This window comes from Protopterus annectens, chromosome 5.part0 (assembly GCF_019279795.1).
Source record: "Protopterus annectens isolate FY-2018-M chromosome 5.part0, PAN1.0, whole genome shotgun sequence".
Classification (NCBI taxonomy): Eukaryota; Metazoa; Chordata; order Ceratodontiformes; family Protopteridae; genus Protopterus; species Protopterus annectens.
Window position 1 is genome coordinate 689,153,527 of NC_056735.1, and position 21,097 is coordinate 689,174,623.

Here is a 21,097-nt window from a genome sequence, read left to right on the forward strand (position 1 = left end):
ACACCGTCTGGTTCCATTGATGCTGTGTTTTTGGCTTTGAGAGGGCTGTTTTAACCTGAGTGTCTGTGATTTTAGGGGCTCTACATTCTGGTATGGTTATGGGCCCTTTTGGGGGCGAGAGGGGGGTGAAGTTTACACTGAACCTGTCTGCCAGGATGTTGGCGACATCGGTCAGTTCAATGTATTTTGTGCCATTCTGCACTAATTCTGAGCAGATCTGAGCATTGCCACTTAGATTCTTGACATAGCTGAAGAATGCCTTGTGGTTATCTTTGGAGTCCTTGGCAATTTTTCTTTTGAAGCTCGCCTTGGATGATTTTATGAGGGATCGTAGATTTTTGCTCATACTGATCAGGGATGTCTTCCCTTCTTAGGATTTTACTATTTTCTGAGCTAGTTTCCTCCTTCGATTGTATAACTTGTTTATGGCAGGGGTCCACCAGAATGGTTTCCTTTTCTTGGAGGAGTGAGTCTAGGTTTTGCTTGGGATAGCACAATCCACGCATTCTTGTAGGTGCCAATAGAATGCATTAGTAAAGGATTTTGCAGCTTGGACAGCGTTATCCTTTAGCATGGGGGCTTTGAAACTTTCCACCTCGGTCTTAAGTAATGTGAAGTTTTCTTTTGAAAAGTTTTTCTCTGTGGTTTCCTTCTCCGGGGGTGGGGCAGAATGTGGATATCCAAAGTGATTTGTTTATGGTCAGATCTAACCAGCAAGGGGTTGACCTTTTATGTGGAATACCTTTCGCTCATATTGGTGATGACCATGTCCAATATGCTGTCACCTCTGGTGGGAGTGTTGACCAGGGCATTTGAGTTTATAAATTTTAGGAAATGTTGGTCAAGTGAGTCAGTACTTGAGTAGTTCTCCCAGTTAATGTATGGGTAATTGAAATGACCCAATATTAGGGTGTTTGGTAGGACCTTTATGTTTCCCAGTGTTTCCAGAAATGTGGAATGCGGGTCCTGGAATATGGTGGGTGATCTGTAGCAAGCTACAATTTGAATTGCAGTTTTGCCAGTTGTTAGTTGCACGTGGATGATCTCTGAAGCATTGTGCTGTGCCACTAACCTGGAGGTGTGCGTAGACTTGATGAATGTGGATACGCCCCCGGCTTTTGCATTTCGGTCCAGGTTCTCTGGCCAAAATGTATGGTATGAGTTGTAGCCTGGTATTGCTGGGGTGCTTTCTGGAGCCTTAAACCAGGTTTCTGTTACTGCACATATATCAGTTTTCTCCATACTGAGGAGTGCCTGGAGTGCGTGCATTTTGAGGTTTAGATTTCTGGCATTGAGTAGCATTACCCTCAGTTTTTTGTTACTTGTGCTATTTACGGCGGTGGGTTTGTCTTTTGAGCCTTGCCTAAAAAAAAAGCACTAGGGGGGTGGCAAGAGCCTTGGCCAGTATTTGAAAGCCTAAGGGTGACAGATGCAAGCCTTCCTAGCAAAGCAGCGTGGCTTGTCGAGCATGTCATCCCAGGCAGACAGATACTGGATTCCCTTTAAATGACACCAGAACCTTAGCCAGTTGTTGAAACTGATAATTTTTTCTTTATACTGTGGTATCATTCTTGGTGAGGGCAGGATGCTACTCAGGGTCAGGGTCATACCGGGATGGCCTACATGATCAGAGAGCTCTTCCATGTCTCTTTTCATGTAGTCCAGGGAGGTACAGCTCAGGTCATTCACACCAACATGGACAATGATAGAGTCATATTTGTACTTGTTCTGGAGTGACCTGAGTGCTTGTATGATGTGGCGGATCCTGGCACCCGACAGGCAGCTAACAGTAACCTTCTCCTTATTCAGCCTAGTGAGTGGGACATCAGTGTGCCTGACTATAGAGTCACCTATTACTAGTTTGTTGGGTATGTTATTTTGCCTTAAGGGCTGTGATTGCATGGCACACTGGTTTTGTGAAGTGTGTGTTTCATGGTTTGCGTTGGGGGGTGGAGGTTGCTTGGATGTCTGCTTTGGAGGTCTCTGTTACTTTTGCAGATTTTATTTAGAGCCTCTGAGTATGTGTTCATGTATTTATGTGTGTTTTTTGCTGGTGCTGGTTTATTGGGTCTATGTGAGACTGGTGGTATGATGCAAGTATTTCCCTTCTCCTCTTGACTGTCTGATCCAGTCTTGGGTTGAGAGAGCTTAGCCTCCAGTTTGGCTGTATAATTGCATCTCTTGCATGTATTAGTGTTTGGTGGTAGGAGGAGAGGGTTGTCTGTGTACATGAGGCAGTTATAACATTGCCTCAATATACCCAGATTCACCAGTTGAACTGGAGAGTACACCTGAAACTGCCCTTTGGACATGCCTGGATAGGTACAGTGAACTGTTTTACTGAATGGCTGGTAAGGTCGAATAGAGAGCTTTGTCCTTCTGTACAGTATAGGGTGGTCTAGTGCTAGGGTTTATAAGTGGTTGCTATGAGTTTTGAGCAAGAGCTGGGCTGGGAAATGACTGACTTGAGTGCTTAAGTTGAAAGTTTGTCTAGTTCCAAGGGAAAAATTGAACAGGAGACTTTCTGGAGCTGGGAATAGTTATACCCTAGCTAACTGGTGCTGCCTAGTGTGCAAAACAGGGCCAATGCAGTTTTTATATCAGGGAAATGAAATGACCAATAACCTATTAATTTCTGGGCTGAAATCACTCCTCCAGGGACAGATAGGCTGCTCAAAGCTCACCTCTCTCACAGATGAACAGATAAACTTCTTTCTTTCCAAGTAAGGTATGGGCAAACACAGAGATCTGTAACACAGCCCTGAATTCAGCACTAACCTGAAAGCTGGACTATACTAACTTAGAAACGTGGGAAACAAGTATTTTTTTTTTCAGAAAATAAAGCAGATAAAATTAAAAAAACACTTTAAATGCGCAGAAAAGAATACTTATTGTTATATATCTCAGATCAGAGTTGTAGCCAATGCCCCAGTAATAAAGTAGTAAGAAACACGAATACAGTAAAAGCAGATAAATAAAGTGCAATGATATATATATATATATATATATATATATATATATATATATATATATATATAAAACAAAAGAAAACAAACTGATTTAAACAAGATGCCCAATTAACCAGAAAAAAAGCTCAAAACTGTTGCAGCAGTCTTCAGTCAGACAAGTTCTAACTGCACACTCCTGCTACTAGGGTGCAAGGGAATCTTCTCTAAAAAAGATGGCCTGGATCAGTGCTCAAGTTATACAAACAAAGCTAGATTCAGCAGGCCTGAATCTGGTCTATGCTACCACAACAATTTCAGAAAGAAACATTTCAAATAAGCAGGCAAAATAAGCCTGTGACCAGAAATTCCCAGCTCAGAAGGGCAGCTTCTCTTACCACAAGAGTGCAGACCACAAACCTTCTTAATGTAGAATAACTGGCCTGAAGCTCAAGTGCTTAAACCAGAACTAATACACTTTTAGAATAGCAGACACTGAGTCTTCAATCAGCAATTCCCAGCTTAAAAGGATGTAAACTACCTGTGCTGCCACAACAGTGCAGACCACAAACCTTCATAATGTAAAACAACCGGTATGAAGCCCAAGTGCTTAAACCAAAAGACTTAGAATAACAGTTACAATTTAATCAGGCTACTACCAATCAGTAATAAATGCAGGAGAATAAATAAAACTGAGTACTTTTAAGAAGAGGCAAAAGCAAAATAAAGTAGGAGGAAACACACATACAGTAAAAGCAGATGGATAAAGTGCAAATTCTTTTTTTACTAGCACTGTCTTATAAGTATTAATAGCATATTTCATAGAGTAACATATTATGACCCAAAGCTATAGTCACATCCACAGCTTCTCTTCAGATTTTATAGTTTACTACATTTGGAAACTGGTATTATGTGTCAAGTGACAAAAAAAACTTTTACAATTATACAAAAAAAATAAGATCCTTTTATTTCAACACACTCAGTAAAAGTGTTCTTGATCATGTTATACTCATTTTGCTGACACATCATGCACAAAGAAAAATGTCAGACCTGCAGTAAAAGCATATGAACTAAAAACTAAAATTTGTGAAGCGTCATTTCTCAGTCCCTCTTCTCTGACGTCATTAGAAAACTCACAGGCGATATCATCAAGATGCCTATCGTGAAAACAGACAAAGACTGTTTTTTCTACTCTCAAGGAGATCGGTGTAGCATACTTCTCAACTGAACACCACCAGCAGTTTTGCATCTGAAAAGCATGGCATGGCAACTCTGGCATGTTAAAACTAAAAAATAGCCTGGTAAAAAATGAAGTTTTATTACTTTTTCTTCATAAGTCAAATCAACATAATTGTTCTGATCTAATGATAGATCAGGAGAGAAGCTTTCTAAGCTATTACTCATTCTGTATACTGAGATGAAATTTGTACTGAGCTTCCACGTATAGTGTTATTTTAAGGCAAAACAGACTACAGCAATAAACACCTCTAGCCATATCTATATACAAATTGCTACATCCCGCTCCCCTTTTTAAACTCATTATTAACCTTTCATGGAATGACAACAGGATCAGCTGCTCTAAGAATCACATACAATTATAATTATACTCGCAGCCCTATATTGGATTTCACCATACAACCTTGCTTCTGAAATATTTAGTATGTTTATATAGCATTTTGCAAATAAAAAAATGGCAACAATATTTACTTCTAATGCAATGACAGCTCATTAAACAAGTATTTTTTGACATTTTTGTACTCCGTGTACTGAGAAGAAACTCAGCACAACTCACATTCAAAGAATGCTGAGTATAGAACAAAATGCTAGACTGTTGTAGTAAAAGCGCAAGAACTAAAGCTACAATGTCTTCAAAAGACTGTAACTCTGTCCCCTTTTTGAGATTTCATTGTAACATTTTTAGGTAATAATAACAACAATTTTGTTCTGCTATAAGACATATTTACGGCTATAATTTTAGTCTTAGAACTTCATGTGCAGCACACATCTAAATTTGGCTACACAGCTTTAGCCATTTGAAAGCATGTCATTGTAGCCATGGCATGTATTAATGAAAAAATGGTGAAATATATAATGTTTTTACTTCTGATCTAAAGACAGGTCAATAAAGAACTATTCTAGCCTATTAATGTGTTCTGCACATTGAGGACATATGCAAAGCAAAACATATATAAACAAAAGGAACTCACAATGTTGTAAAAAAACAAAATAATTATAACTAAAAATAACAAAAAATGGGAGGACAAAGTGAAAATACCAATAAATCTTTGATAGCTAAGCTCTTTTGGCCTGAAAAGTCTTGTTCAGATCTAAATGAGTTAAACTAATTGCTACCTCTAAATCACATATCCAATTAAACAGATACTGGAGGGACAGGTTCATCTCCCAAAGACTGCCCATACTCTGGAATAAGCTTCCCATTTAGGTCAAGCAGAGCACCTCGCTGGCCCTCATCAAGAGAAATCTTGATGAGTGGATGGGTACCAGAAAGTTCACCCCAGGGATCACTCCAGTTGCCCTACTCGATAGGGGCACTGTGAACTAACATTGGGTGGCACGATGCCTGGGCAATTTTTTGGGCTAGGCTTGTAAAGGCTTCAGGGCCATTAGCCTAGTATACACCTATGAACCTATGTACTGAAACCAGAACTTTAAAATACAATACAAATATAAATATAAATAAAATGAGATGTATTTAAAAATCTATTTAGATTGTTCTGAAGAAGACCCACAATAAAGAGTGACCATAGGTTCATAGGTACATAGGTTGGTACTAGGCTACCGGCCCATAAAACAATATGCCAGACTGGTGCAGTAAAGGCATATGAACTAAAGCCACTGGGGCCCATTTTTGAAATGTGCCTCTTGGGCCTGTGTTTGAAGGGTGATTATCACCATCTCTCTTTGAGAATTACCAAATGTCTTAAATGTAGAGCCATGGCACTGTACACAATGCAAGGTCCATGTATGAGCATAGTTTGCATGCATTTTTAGCCCTGGTATGGGCATATTAGTGTCAGTTATAGTGAATGGCACATTACATTATGGCAGTGATTAAGAAATAGTCATGCTAAAGGTATCCATTATAATAACCTTCACATTATAAAATCCTTGTTAGACTAATATAATTTGTTGGCACCATTCTGCATGAGAATGTTTCAAAGTGACCAACTGTAGAATCAGGATTTAACAATATTATTACATTCAGTTCTGTATTCCTATAGAAAGTATTTTATTTATATTTATTTATTTTGCTTTTGTTTACTAGGTTTGTCTGATTGGGTTTAGTCAAAAACTGTTTTCAGAGGAGGTCCATGGGAAAAAGCTCCAACATACTACAAACATGGTTAAACAGACATTAAGCAATATACACTAACAATTACACATACCTTTGCTAATTAGAATACATCCATATGAAATAAAAGCAAGTATCTGCACTAGCAAATGCTGAACATTAAGCACTTAAAGTGACGTTTTAATAGGTTTATCAAATAGAGAATAGATCATGTGGTTCATGTCTACAAATGCAAACAAGTGATGGAAAAAACTTGGTTGGCAGAAAATATGAATATTGTAGTTAAGAGGCGGGGCATTGAGCAGGTTCAGAGACAATTATATTATATAATTATATATGGTATCATACAGTTTATATTAAAAGTATAGAGGTGGAGAGTGAGCAGTATCACAACCCTGTGTATATAGCTGGGATATGCTAGTAAAACTACTCAGGTATTGGTAAAGACTGGTTGTGGGGTGTACAATTCTGAAGGAAGTGAAATATGATAAATAAAAAGGTTGGTCATGGACTCAAATACTAACAGCACAATTTTATTCCAAAAAAGAGACCCCAAATACAAAAAGTAACAAAATCAAAGTTTATCACTTTAGCACTTTCATCCCTTTTCAGTAAGGAACTTCAACAGAACAAACATGCCATGATTCAAATTGTGTTAAAAATATATACCATAATCACATGACTTTAGAAATTTACTTCTGATTAGTTCAAGTAACAAACCAAAATTTAAAGCTACATTTTAAAAACAACTTTAAAAACAAAGACATATAAAGTTAATGCACATAAACTAATGTAAAATAATTCACACACTAAAATAATAAAACACTAGTTAATATCTTATGTGAATATTTTTTAAATATTTGTATATAATAACATCTCATTTAGGCCAGGTAGAACATCTGCACTATACTTTAATTGCCAATATAACTCTATCGCTTCTAATTGCTCCTGCCATGGTCCACTTCTAGGATTGATAAATGTTCATTCTAAGATCGTAAATAAAAATGAATGTCTAGAATAGCCAGTAATGTGTTTAGAGAAGGCTTTGGTAACTCGCCTCTTAACACATCAAAAATGTGTTCATTAATTCTTTCTCGGAAGCTCCATTTTGTTTTACTCTTTGTGCATAAAATAACACAATCAACTCCTTTAGTGCCACAGCTGTAATATAGCCTACTTCTCACTTTTGGAAAATTAGATATGTAGATCTCACTACCTTCAAAAATATAAGGACATACATCTTACACCTATAGGTTTATTATTAGTTGTAAAACTATCGTTCTTGTAACTCTCTAACATTTTTTTAACATTTAAAACTCTCCTAAAAAACAATGCAGGGGCATCACTCACAGTGTCCTTTAGACCATTAGTGTATAAGAATATATCACAATTTGTATTAATAATATCCCTTATAATATTACTATGTATTCTAAAACGTAGTACATATTGTACTAATATTGATCCTTTGGTTGCTTTGTAAATTTTTTTGGAAACACTCTGTTCCCTTTTTTCCTAATAAAAAGATATATATCCCATTTTGTCTCATTTTCAATACCTCATCAGAGGTCCTATCAACCAGATTTTCAGGGTAATCTCTTCCAAGCAAAGCACTTTTTAATGACGTAATTTAATTGACCAAAGTAGCCTCCTCTGAGACCGTCCTCGCTAATCTAACCATTTGTCCCTTCACCGAGGACTTCAACAGTGAAGGGAAGGTTTATTGTCCATCCATTTCCCAGACGTCAGATAGTAGGGAGTGGATCAACTTACTGGTCTCGCAGCATAGTAATATCTGAATATCCCTCAGAGTAGCATACCTATAGGCTGCTGTCAACTTAATGCAACTGTCTGGTCAGAGGTAGAGGTGTGTATACCCTCATAAGCATTTCCTGTTTCTGCAGGAGATTCCCTGCTTAATACATTGCAAGCCAACATGGCCACTACAGGTGGGTGATATATTCAATCACCACTAGGTCTCACCAATGCCATAGGCAAAACAGCCTCTCTTCCCTCAAAGATGACAGAGCTGGCATTTTCCTCTCAATCTTATCTTTCATGCCCTGTCCTAAAGATGCCTATGCTGCTAATAAAACACAGGTCATCTGCACTGTAGCCAGAGCTTCATCTTGCTACAACTTTGAGGTCAGAGCACTCCATCTTCCTAATTATACATAGCCTGACAACGGGTTCATCATATGCACTTCTCAGCAGTTAATGCCATTTTCTGTACTGTGGCATCAAGAAATGACTTCCAAATCATTGTCTAACTCTATAATGCCATTGTGAATAGGCAGCATTTTTACATATCGTTTTCACTTTCAAATGACCTAGTTATTAAAGTGCATGCTCATAACTGAGCCCATAGCAATGAACTCACCAAGATCACACAAACTTGGTGGCTTCCATATTTCATGTTCCCATGAGTTCTCTGAGAGTTAGGCCATTTTAACAAAAATAGTGCCATTTTTTTTGGTGTTTACAGCTTTCTATTCAAACTCACCATCTGCAACATATCCACTATGTATACCGATTACTTGGCTTTGGTTGCAGGAACTGTTTATAAATCTGCATAATCTTTTTACACTCTGAATTCATTAAGTATATCATTAGATAATTTTTACATAATACATAAACTGTACTAAGGCTTCAAACAGCCAAATACAATAAATAGCACAATAAATGTGGGCAAGTCTCAAAAGTTTGAATAAGCAGTAATTTGTATTTTACAATAGTAATGTCTTTCGGCTTTTCCCGGTTAGGGGTTGCCACAGCAGAACTCCGGTCTGCTAATGAGTGGCAGTGGATTTTTACAATGCCGAGTTGCCAGCCCAATGCCCAACCTTCAAAGAAGGCACACCCATTCATGCATGCACCAAACTGCCTGTCGTGATACGTCCAGTGGTGGCTGGTGACTTCAAATCACAGGGGGGCTGCAGGAGACAGCTGAATGGGTGGGGTCAAGGGGGGTGTGGTCAACCAGAAAGGGGAGGAGCTATGCACAAAACCACAAAAAACTAACTTTAATTAAATACGCTGCCCTGGGTGGCAAACCATCATTATGAAAGTCCAATCAAGACAAAAATAAGTGTAGAAGAATAAAAATATTTCAATGCATTGGCTGCATGACAGCTTACTTAATATCTAGATGGAAACAAAAGGTTGTGAGGCATGAAAAAATAAATTACTTTTTAAATACATTACTGGAATGCCAGTCAAAATCAAGTACAAGAAAAACCAGAAGCACTCAACTCAAACCACTTCTCCTTGCACTGCAGTCTTAATTATAATATATTCAGCTTTATTAAAGTACCAAGTAACATGCTGAAAGTAGAAATCTATGTGATGCCCCCACTTGTAAAAATGTTTCTTATCCAAAAAGACCTGCTGCCTGACAACTTGTTTCATGGGAAAACATGATAAAAGTAAAAAATGAAAAGCAAACAAGAAACAAGCTCAAGATACATTGCTTAAAGGATTACTGTACAGGTTATGGACCACACATGATTGGCATTCTGTTTAGTTTACGGGTAAAGTCTGTAGAGATGACTGGAAGTCTCCAACAAGTGTAATGAGCTTTTTAAAATAATGGAATCCTGTCCTTTAATACCCAAGGCTTATACATTATCTAGTCAAGTATTCTCTGCATGGCAACAACAGAAAGGCTTTCAATGTTGGCAATTCTTTAACAGTATGCTTATTAAAGCTTACTTGCGTCTTACGATCTCAGACAAGCTTACCTTATGGTCATTAAAGCATTGCTACTTAAAAGCACAGAGCAACAGGCACTTTGAGTAATAAGCATAAATCAACAGTACAAAAATATGACAGAAACCAGACCATTCTGCAAAATCAAGGACAGATGAAAAGCCACTGTAGTACTTATGCAGTGTGTCCTCCCCATCCAAGGTAGATACAACTACTCCTTGCCTTGCTTGGACACATCCAGAGTCACTACATGGGGAGTGGGGTGCAACAAGCATGTCACAATTTGAAATCTCCCTGGCTGACTGTGATGGCCCTGACACATTTGTCATACCTCTCAACCTCAAGAGCAAGAAATCTGGACAAAGCCATACACAGAAGTGGGACAAAGGCCCAACAATAAGGACAATTTTTAAATATTGCTCTAATAAACTTAGAAAGATAATAGAATAGGTCTTGCATTAGTATGAATTTTCTGAAGGGTATAAAATCTGAAACTCAAATGTCTGTCATTTTCTAACTTCAGTCTTTAGTGATGTCACTAATTTGCCAAAAACACAATTTTATGAAAAATGGACAAAAGCGTGATGCAAAAATATAAAATAGACACACAATACAGCTGCTACCTGTCAAAGAAGGGACACTTTAATATTAGTACTGCTACCTTGAGCAGCTGACAAAATATAAAAGAATCTACATGCATTTCAAGTAATCTATAACTTTGATTATTACAGTTATTTCTTAATTGTAAACCCTCCATGTTTTCTTCCAAAATTGCTATTTTGTGGAGGGATTATAAGGGGGAAGAGCAACATTTTGAGCCAAAAATTGGGGACAGTTGAGAGGTTGGCTATGCCTAATTCTATAAAGCAATTTATTTGCATGTACCTCTCAACCTGTTAATGCAGTAAATCTGAACAAGGCCAACTATATTGGGGGCACATATAAACAGTACTAAAAATTGCTCTTGTATAAATTGAGACAGTTGATAGAACAGCTCTTACTTTAACATGCATTTTTCTGAGGGTTATGAAGTCTGAAACTTAGAGTGACTTCTGGCAAATCATTTAGGAATTAAAACTACAAATTTTATGAACAAACCAAAAATAAGAAGCAAAAATCTATTCATTCTTTGAAAATCTGGACAGTTGGGAGGTATAGTTCAGCTGGGCCTGTCTGAGTTTGCTGCCCTTCCCCCCTGACAAAATAATGGTTGAATGGAGCCTCTGCAGCCATTCCAATGAACCATTATACTTGGCTATTTCACTCCATTTACCATAAACACTAATGTGCATACTGCTTTACTTCTATGATGAGTTGGACTTCATTTGAAAGTTTTATTTTGTATTTTACAGCACAAACACTAAGTCATCTGTTAAACAAAGCAATGCAGTCTCACAATGAAAACTTAGCATTAAAACTTCTCTGCCCTTGAAACTCACATTCATTGAAACAGCATTGAAACCCACATTCAAAGAAAATACATTTTGCCAGTGGCAGATAAAGATTAATTTTGGGCTGTTTTGAATCATAGGCTCCTTGCATATGAAACATACATGTGCTCTTTGATACACCTTCCTCATTGTACTAAAATTATATTCCTTGTACAATACAGTACACTTGTTACAGGATGTTTTAAATTTGTTTTGAACATTTTTTCCAGTAAGCAATGAAACAAACCATATGCACCCATAATGGCAAAACTGCCCAGTTGAGAACATTTATCATAAAAAGTCTACTCAGACTTCCACAGTCCACCATTATTAGTAAATATACACAATTCCACAGTCCACCATTATTAGTAAATATGCACAATTCCACAGTCCACCATTATCAGCAAATATGCACAATTCCACAGTCCACCATTATCAGTAAATATGCACAATTCTACAGTCCACCTTTATCAGTAAATATGCACAATTCTACAGTCCATTATCAGTAAATATGCACAATCTCTAAAGTCAGTCATCTAAATAATTCCACATTAAAGAAATCTGTAACTAATGAAGTGGTTGCTGCTAGCAATCACCTTTATATTTCATGGTTTCATCGAAAAATAAAGTGTCTGTTGCCCGAGGAATAAATTGTCTATATTACATTAAAAATGATAAGCTAGTAATAATATTGCAAGAGGAAATGGATGGCAAACTGATAACGAACTCATAGTTAGTATCTTCACCAAGGAGAACATTCTCAGTACGGCAGCATCTACCCCTTGTGGGAGTAGAACCCACAACCTTCTGCATCAAAAGCAAGTACACAGCCTGTTGTGCTATAGTATTAACTTGGTAAAGCACTAAACTTCTATTCCCCTGCAGCTCTCAGTTCCTTGTAAAATCTACTCAATACTCAACTGCATCTCAACTTCGCAGCTCAAGAAAACTGGAAAAAGCCAAAATGTATTGGGGGGGGGTCAAAAGCCCAAAAACAGGGACACATTAAACATTGCTTGTATAATCTTGGAAAGTTACTAGAATAAAATGTTGTGTTGCCACCATATATTTTACTGCCAAGGTCCCTGAGCAAAAAACAGTCAGAGTAACATACCACTACGCCACATCAGCTGCTTTGTAAAAAGAGGAAGACTGAAACTTAAATGGCTATCATTTAGTGAATTCAGTTCTCACCATAGCTGTCAACCTCTTAGTACAAAACACCTGGACAAACCCAGTAATGAGGGAATACAGCCCTCAAACATATTCAGTGAATTCAGTTCTTGCCATAGCTGTCAACCTTAGCACAAAAACCTGGACGAAGCCAATAATGGGGAATACAGTCCCAAAAATAGGGACAAATTTAAAATATTCATCTTATAAACTTGAAAATTGCTAAAAAAAAAAAGGTTGTGCTACTATGTATTCTGAAGAACATGAAGTTGGAAATTCAAATGCCGGTCAATTTTATTGCGGACAGAACAAAAACAATTTTCAGCAGAGACGCAGGGATTAAAACTGCAGACACATCTTTGTAAAATGGCAGGGCACCAGAGCAAATCCACACAAACACAGGCAGGAGATGCACACTCCACACAGAAGCCACCCCAACCAAGAATTAAACCAGAAAACCTATAGCTGTGAGGCAACAATACTATCACCGCACCATCAATTATGCAAGGAATTAAACATTCAGAAACCTGAAGTCTGAAATTCAAATGCTGGTCAATTTTACTGCAGACAGAACAAAAACAATTTTCAGCAGAGACGCAGGGATTAATACTGCAGACACGTCTTTGTAAAATGGCAGGGCACCAGAGCAAATCCACACAAATACAGGGAGGAGATGCAGACAGAAGCCACCCCAACCAAGAATCAAACCAGAAAACCTATAGCTGTGAGGCAACAATACTATCACTGCACCATCAATTATGCAAGGAATTAAACATTCAGAAACCTGAAGTCTGAAATTCAAATGCCTGTCAATTTTACTGCGGACAGAACAAAAACAATTTTCAGCAGAGACGCAGGGATTAATACTGCAGACACGTCTTTGTAAAATGGCAGGGCACCAGAGCAAATCCACACAAATACAGGGAGGAGATGCAGACAGAAGCCACCCCAACCAAGAATCAAACCAGAAAACCTGTAGGTGTGAGGTAACAATACTATCACTGCACCATCAATTATACAAGGAATTAAACATTCAGAAACCTGAAGTCTGAAATTCAAATGCCTGTCAATTTTACTGCGGACAGAACAAAAACAATTTTCAGCAGAGACGAGGGATTAAAACTGCAGACACATCTTTGTAAAATGGCAGGGCACCAGAGCAAATCCACACAAACACAGGCAGGAGATGCAGACTCCAAACAGAAGCCACCCCAACCAAGAATCAAACCAGAAAACCTATAGCTGTGAGGCAACAATACTACCACCGCACCATCAATTATGCAAGGAATTAAACATTCAGAAACCTGAAGTCTGAAATTCAAATGCCTGTCAATTTTACTGCGGACAGAACAAAACCAATTTTCAGCAAGGATTAAAACTGCAGACACGTCTTTGTAAAATGGCAGGGCACCAGAGCAAATCCACACAAACACATGGAGGAGATGCAGACTCCACACAGAAGCCACCCCAACCAAGAATCAAACCAGAAAACCTATAGCTGTGAGGCAACAATACTACCACTGCACCATCAAACACGCAAGGAATTAAACATTCAGAAACCCTTAAGTCTGAAATTCAAATGCCTGTCAATTTTATTTAACATTTTTTAATCAGGACAGTCTGACTTGGAACAAATAAACAATTTTCAGCAGAGGCCCAGGAAGAAATAATGCAGACATGTCTTTGTAACATGGGAGGACACAAAAGCAAACCCACACAAACACAGGGAGAATATACAGACACCACAAAGAAGAAACCCCAGCCAAGAATCAAACCCAAGAACCTGCAGTTGTGAGGCAACAATGCTACTACTACACCATCAAATATCAAGCATTGCAACATTTACAAACCACAGATATTATGAGGAACAGATCAGATCGAATATGAGGCAAAAATCTGAAATTTTTTTACAAATGGTGGTGGGTAGGGAACTCAAGTCTTTAACACCTGCATACAGGGTACAGGGTTCAAGCCTGAGGCATTCCCTACCACACCACCATAAGCACCTGGGGCATTTTCACACTCACACACACACACACTCTCTCCAGTAAAGCACAAGCACCATACACAAACTCCAGTAAAGCACAAACTCCAACTCCAGTAAAGCACAAGCACCATACTCAAACTCCAGTAAAGCACAATACACAAATAAACATTGTAAATTAAAAAGCACAAACTCCATACAAATAAAAAACATTGTAAATTAAAAGGCACCTTACCTGAATACATCCAGCTAACGTACATCCTTCCCGCGCAATACTGAAGACCCGCGAGATCCCAAGGCACCTTACCTGAATACATCCAGCTAACGTACATCCTTCCCGCGCAATACTGAAGACCCGCGAGATCCCAATGCTCCTTCCCGACCTGACGAGATCCCTAATGCTCTGTCCCGAGTCCCTGCTGCTCCTCTTGCAGTCCGGACGCGACCCATAATCCTGGCGAGTCTGTGCACTGTAAAAATGCACAGACGTCTCCTTGTGTCCCCCTATGGGGATGGCCGGACTGCCTTGAGCATGCGCATAGACCGACAGTAGTCGGGACTCGGTCTATGCGCATGCGCGAAGTCCGCGAATTTTGAAAAACTAATTTTTTTTATTTTTCTTTCTTCTTTTTCTTTCTTTTTTTATTTTTGAGGGGGCTGCAGTCCGGCAGCCCTATGCCACGAGCCGCCCCTGGATATGTCACTCAACCACGGGGAGGACATACAGACTCCACACAGAAGGCGCTCCAGCTGAGAATTGAACAGGAGAACTTCTTGCTGTGAGGTGACAATGCTAACTGCTGCACCACTGCAGCCTTTAGTAATTTGTATTTTACAATAATTATATTTGTGTGTCCCCTATCAGAAAGTGACAACCCTCATGCAAATTAATGATAGTAATTTGTATTTTACAATAATATCATTAATTTGCATGAGGGTTGTCACTTTTTGATAGGGGACAAACAAATATACATATTCTTTCATTTAAGTGCAAATTGAATGTTGTGAATAATTTTTGCTGTACTGCAACGGTATATTCTCTCTGTGGATTAGTATAATTGTAGTATGGTCTCCAGTTTATTTCATTGCAACCTCATAAATTATGTTAATTGGTACAGATCTGCATTTCTTATGCCAGCATTTCAAAAATGAATTAGTTCATCCATCCATCTGTATATTGCTATGTACTATATAATTTTGACAAGTGTATATACATTTAATGTTAATTTTGGTGATATTATTGTATCTTTTGATGTGATTATATAGACTTAATACATAAATGTCACACAACCTAAACTTATTTGAAGGAGTTAAGTTATGAAGCCTTGCTTTCAAATCAGATTGCTATCAGGCAGTATGAACAGTTATTTAAAGATCTTGGGTTTTGCAGTATACAGTGTGTTAACTTCTTTTTTTTTCCTTTGTAAGATAAGATTATAGTTGTGAATGTTGAAGTATGTTTTATGTATCTCCTGTAACTAAACAATGTACATAAAGAGCCTGATGCAGTTTGATGGTGCTTCTAACACAGATAAACACTATTTTCCTTAAAAGGCACAACGGCTAACAAATGCATCAGGAAAGGCATTATTTGAAAGTTTTATGGAGTGCACTTTTTTCTAATGCAAACTATTTACATTTAGTTGACCAGTTAAATGTGTTTTATTAAATAATTAGTAATAATTCCAAACTAAGCTGTTAGCTCATCTATACCTACTGTAGCGTTTAGAGTTATGGCATTAATAACAATAAGTTACAGTGCATCATTTAGCAATCATTGCTCTAATAATATTTTTGGGTCAGTGTTCCAAAGTTTGTCTCTTTTCCATGAGCAACTGGCTTTGCTTTCTTATTATAAAGAAAACTTTGTTTGTGATAAACATAGGCATGTCATTGAGGCTCACATATCAGCAATAGTGGAAACCACTGGACCTTGTCTTTGTTTTTTATATCGTTTGATAGCTACCACCATAACATTCTTACAGTCTCTGGAGATTGTTTGTAAGGGTGACTGCTGACCTGGTGTCCCTACCTCAGTTACCCCTACACTCTGCATATATAACCAAACAAAAATTGTCTGAGTAATGAGATCATTGCAGCAGAACTTGGGACAATTCATTTGACAGGAAAATGGCAGATAGAATATAAAACAGAGCTTTCACATGACCAGATCAGTTCATAAAAAAATTTATTCTCATTCCATCTGTTAAGGTGAATGTTACTAGGAGGATTATTAACTTCTTCTTCTTTTGGCTTTTCCCAGTTAGGGGGCACCACAGCGGATCACCTGTCTGCTCATGATTGGCAGTGGGGTTTTTACGGTGTTGAATTGCCAGCCCAGCGCCCAATAACTTACAATGGCTAAAACACGATTCTGAGCACACGACTTCATTGTTTCATGTTTGCATACAACAGTATATTCAATTCACCATTACAAACATATGCCTTTATAAATCTGTGCGAACGTGCTGTTAGAACAGTATGTAATAAATCTTCTGCTAGATTTTTTTAGTAATGCTGATGACCGAAAAACTTTGAAACAGCTCAAGAAAATGAAATATGACAGATTTATCCAGGCATGTAAGTGTTCTCGAATGGTAGTAATATCCACCAAGGAATAATACAAAACAACTAATTCTTTGTTAAGCAATTTGCATTTTTGACAATAAGTTGCAATATAGAAGTTTTAGAAAGAATTTCAACAGATTGATACAATTTCACTTGAAATTTTAAGGGGTGATCATTCAGATGGCAACACTTATCAGATCTTAATGATGTTCAAACCAAATATGGGCATTTTTGTTGGTAATGTAATATCTAATGCCTTCAAAATCCAAGTTGCCCTACTTTTGGGCATATAGCACCAGAGATACAGCCATTAATTTTGTTGTTTAATTCCAAGTTAAGTCACCTAGTTTAAATACAATTTTATTTTACTTGATTTGCCACATTTCCTCATTGAATTAGGAGCAGTCAAAGTAAAGAAATAGTTTTTGTTACTGTTGATGTAGTAGTGTTGTGTGTTTGTGTAAAACTAGATATTTGTGTATATTTTGTAGGAACTTCCTAACAGAAAAAGTCAAACAACAAAGATATTCATTTGAATAGATTCCCCATACATGTCAAGCAGAGTGCATCTTTGGCCCTCTTCAAAAGGAACCTTGACGATTGGATGGGAGAAAGGAAATTCACCCCAGGGAACACGTCAGTTGCCCTGCTAGACAGGGGTCCAGGGAAGTAAATAGTGTGGGAAGAAATAGCCAGGGAATTGTTATGGCTAGGCTTGTATAGGCCGTAGGGCTGATAGCCTAGTACCAACGTATGAACCTATGACCCTATATGCACTTTACATGACTTGATTCTCCATAACCATTTTTTTCAAGACAAATGTTTAAATCTTTAATAGGCAGAGGACTGCTACGATTGTAGGTTAAGAGATTTTTACTAAATTTACAGCCAAAGGAGACCATTAAGATGCTTAGCCACATTACCCAATACTGTGGGAGACTAACAATGTCGCCCATTAATTAGGCTTCCAAGCCATGGTGGTGCAGCAGTAGCATTGTCACCTCACAGCAAGAGGTTCTCCCATTCAATTCTCGGCTGGAGCGCCTTCTATGTGGAGTCTGCATGTCCTCCCCGCGGTCGAGTGGTGTTCGAAAGACATGCGTGAATGGGTGTGCTTTCGTTGAAGGTTGGGTATCAGGCTGGCACCTTCGCACCGTAAAAATCTACTGCCAATCATTAGCAGACCAGAGTTCCGCTGTGGTGACCCCTAACCTGGAAAAGCCGAAAGAAGAACAACAACATATGTATCCCTAATGAAATTTACAGTCACTCATCACTTCATCCAGGCTTTAAAGGTTGCCAGGGGAAATATTCTGCTTGACAAGTAAGGGTATCCTATTCCGGAAAGAGGGTATATGTTGAGTTAGGTATCTGCCATGCCATTTGGTGTTGTTTATATGGGTCTATATCATATCATCAAAAACATATAACTTTGAATGGCCAAAACATTGAATGTGCCATTCATCGAAACTGTTCATGTGGGGAGCTGCACTCCTCACACCCCCCACTAATTATATATACCAATTCCGTGATTGCACAACAGTGAGGAAAGGGCAAATTTACTGATCCTCACTGTACCACAATCCCACAAGTACAGTTTTGATGTATGGCACATTCAATGTTTTGGCCGTTCAAAGTTATGCTTTTTTGATGATGTGATAGGAACCCGTTTATATGGTAGCATAAGCTTAAGTATCTAAAATAGATGCTTTCTTTATCACTCATTCTTTTAGGTAAAGAAGTTTGGTCATTCAGAATGCTGAATACTAAGCAGAGATCACCCTTTAGGAGTCTGTAAGACACTGAGTAAAGGGCAAAGGCTTTTAGTCTATCAAGTTCTAAGGGTACTGAGTCCTGGGATTTTTTTAGTGAGGAAACATTGAGGTCTGTCAAGCTGTGTTAGGTGCTTGGCAGAGTACATGCCAAAGGGTGCATTATATTAATTGATGTGTGTAATAAAGGATTAATAAAGTGCAACTATAACTTTTTTGGACATTGAGAGATACTACAAAGGATAAGTTCTACAAGGTAGAAGGATTTTATAATCACCATACAGAGATGTGGTGGTCAAATATGAGTCTGTTATCAATGTATGTACCAAAGTCCTTCACATCTGTGTCAAATTTAAGTGGAATGCTATCTATATGAAAAAATATAATGATGCTGTATTTACCAATGGAAACTGTTTTCCATTTCTTGGCATTCAGAGTAAGTCCATGATTAATTAATACACTAAGTATTTGTCTGTTGCCCTTGCTGGATAATTTGAGTAAAAGAATGGCATTTGATAAACAACCCCATTTTGCAATCATCAGCAAGCTTAGTTAGCCTTAGTCTATGGTATTTCCTTATTTGTCATGGAAATGTATACTAAAAAGGAGGGAAAGGTGATATTTGTTTTTCTGTCTAGAGCAAATACCCTCCTACCATAACTGTTTGGATTCTTCCCTTGCTATAGTTCTCCCTCTTTTTTATCTTCTCCCTTTCTTATATCCCTGTCTACTTAAACCTATATATTTTTTCTATCCTTTACCCTTTTTCCTATTGCATTTTTTCTTCATTTCACCACTCTCCAACTTTCCTCTTTTCCTTCACTTATTTCTCATACCTCCTCATTTTTTTCATTCCCTTTTACCCTTCCTTTTGCTTTATCTATCTTATCTACCACCTCTTTCTCTATTATTAACTGATTTTTTTGTTCCTTCATTTGCTTTTGTTCTTCCTGTTGCTCCACCTCTTGTTCTGTATTTATTTCCCTCTCATCCTCATCTAAAGTCTCTTTATAATCCATCCATAAATGTCCCATTTTTCACATTTAAAGCACTTTGATTCACTTCTTTTTACATTGTGATCCACCTTATGACAAATATAACATTTTCTTTTATCACAATTAGTAGTTAGATGGTCATCTGTACCACAAAAAAAACTTGTTTTCTGTTGTCCCCAATATTTCACTGTACTGTTGCCTTCTACATTTATCACACTTGAAATATTGACATTTTTTTTTCATTTTCCATTTTTAATACAACATTAAATTCCCAATCCCCAGTCCATAAATCCATACTCTCATGTTTCTTAGAAAAGTCCATAACTCCTTTGCATATTGTCCTTGGATAGTCTTTGATTGTCTCTTCTTCATCTTCAGTTCAAAATTGTATACAGATTTTCTTTTTTGTTTCCCTGTTAAATACTTGAAATACATGTAAGTTCCATGGGTTACAGATTTTGTTTTTTTTTTTTCACATTCCTCCAAAAACTTATCCATGCACTGTCAAGTTTCAAAAATAATGTCTCAAAATGCATCTTTATTAATATGAATAAAAGCTTTTACCTCTTTTGGAGTAGCACCTAAGGGGGTTACTATATTGTCCCAGTTATCATACCTGTTCATTCCTTTATTTTCTTTGCTGCTTATCCTTACTAAAATGTCCTTTTTCTAACTTTGGTCTACTTTTCTTCTCTCCTTTCTTCTCCTTTTTCATCGTATCTGCATATGTTCTTTTTTACTCCTTCAATAAATATTCTGCTTCTTCTTCTTATATTTTATTCTTTATTTCTGCCCCTATGCAGCTATCTCACTCCCCAGGTTGCTTTGCAACATCAAGTCTTATAATATATCAGCTGCAACCCTCCTGATTGGAGGGTTATAATAATACATCCTTATACATTCTCCTCACCAAGAAAACTTAGCTGGAATGAATACTCGGTGTCCTCTGAAGTTTCAACCACCTTCTCAGTGACCACACTTACTGATACACCACCATCTAAATGCAAGACTGCCTTCTTCCTACATACATCTCCTGAATTCCTCTCACCTAGTATTCCCTCCTATCCATCCTCCGCTCTTCCTCAGTCACTTTTCATAAATAAACTTGAACTACATACCAAAAGTACAGAATGATCAGTCATCATTCTCCCTGCTTCTACAAACTGCTATTGCACCCAGAATGGAAGCAGGAAGTACCACCATGAAATGGAA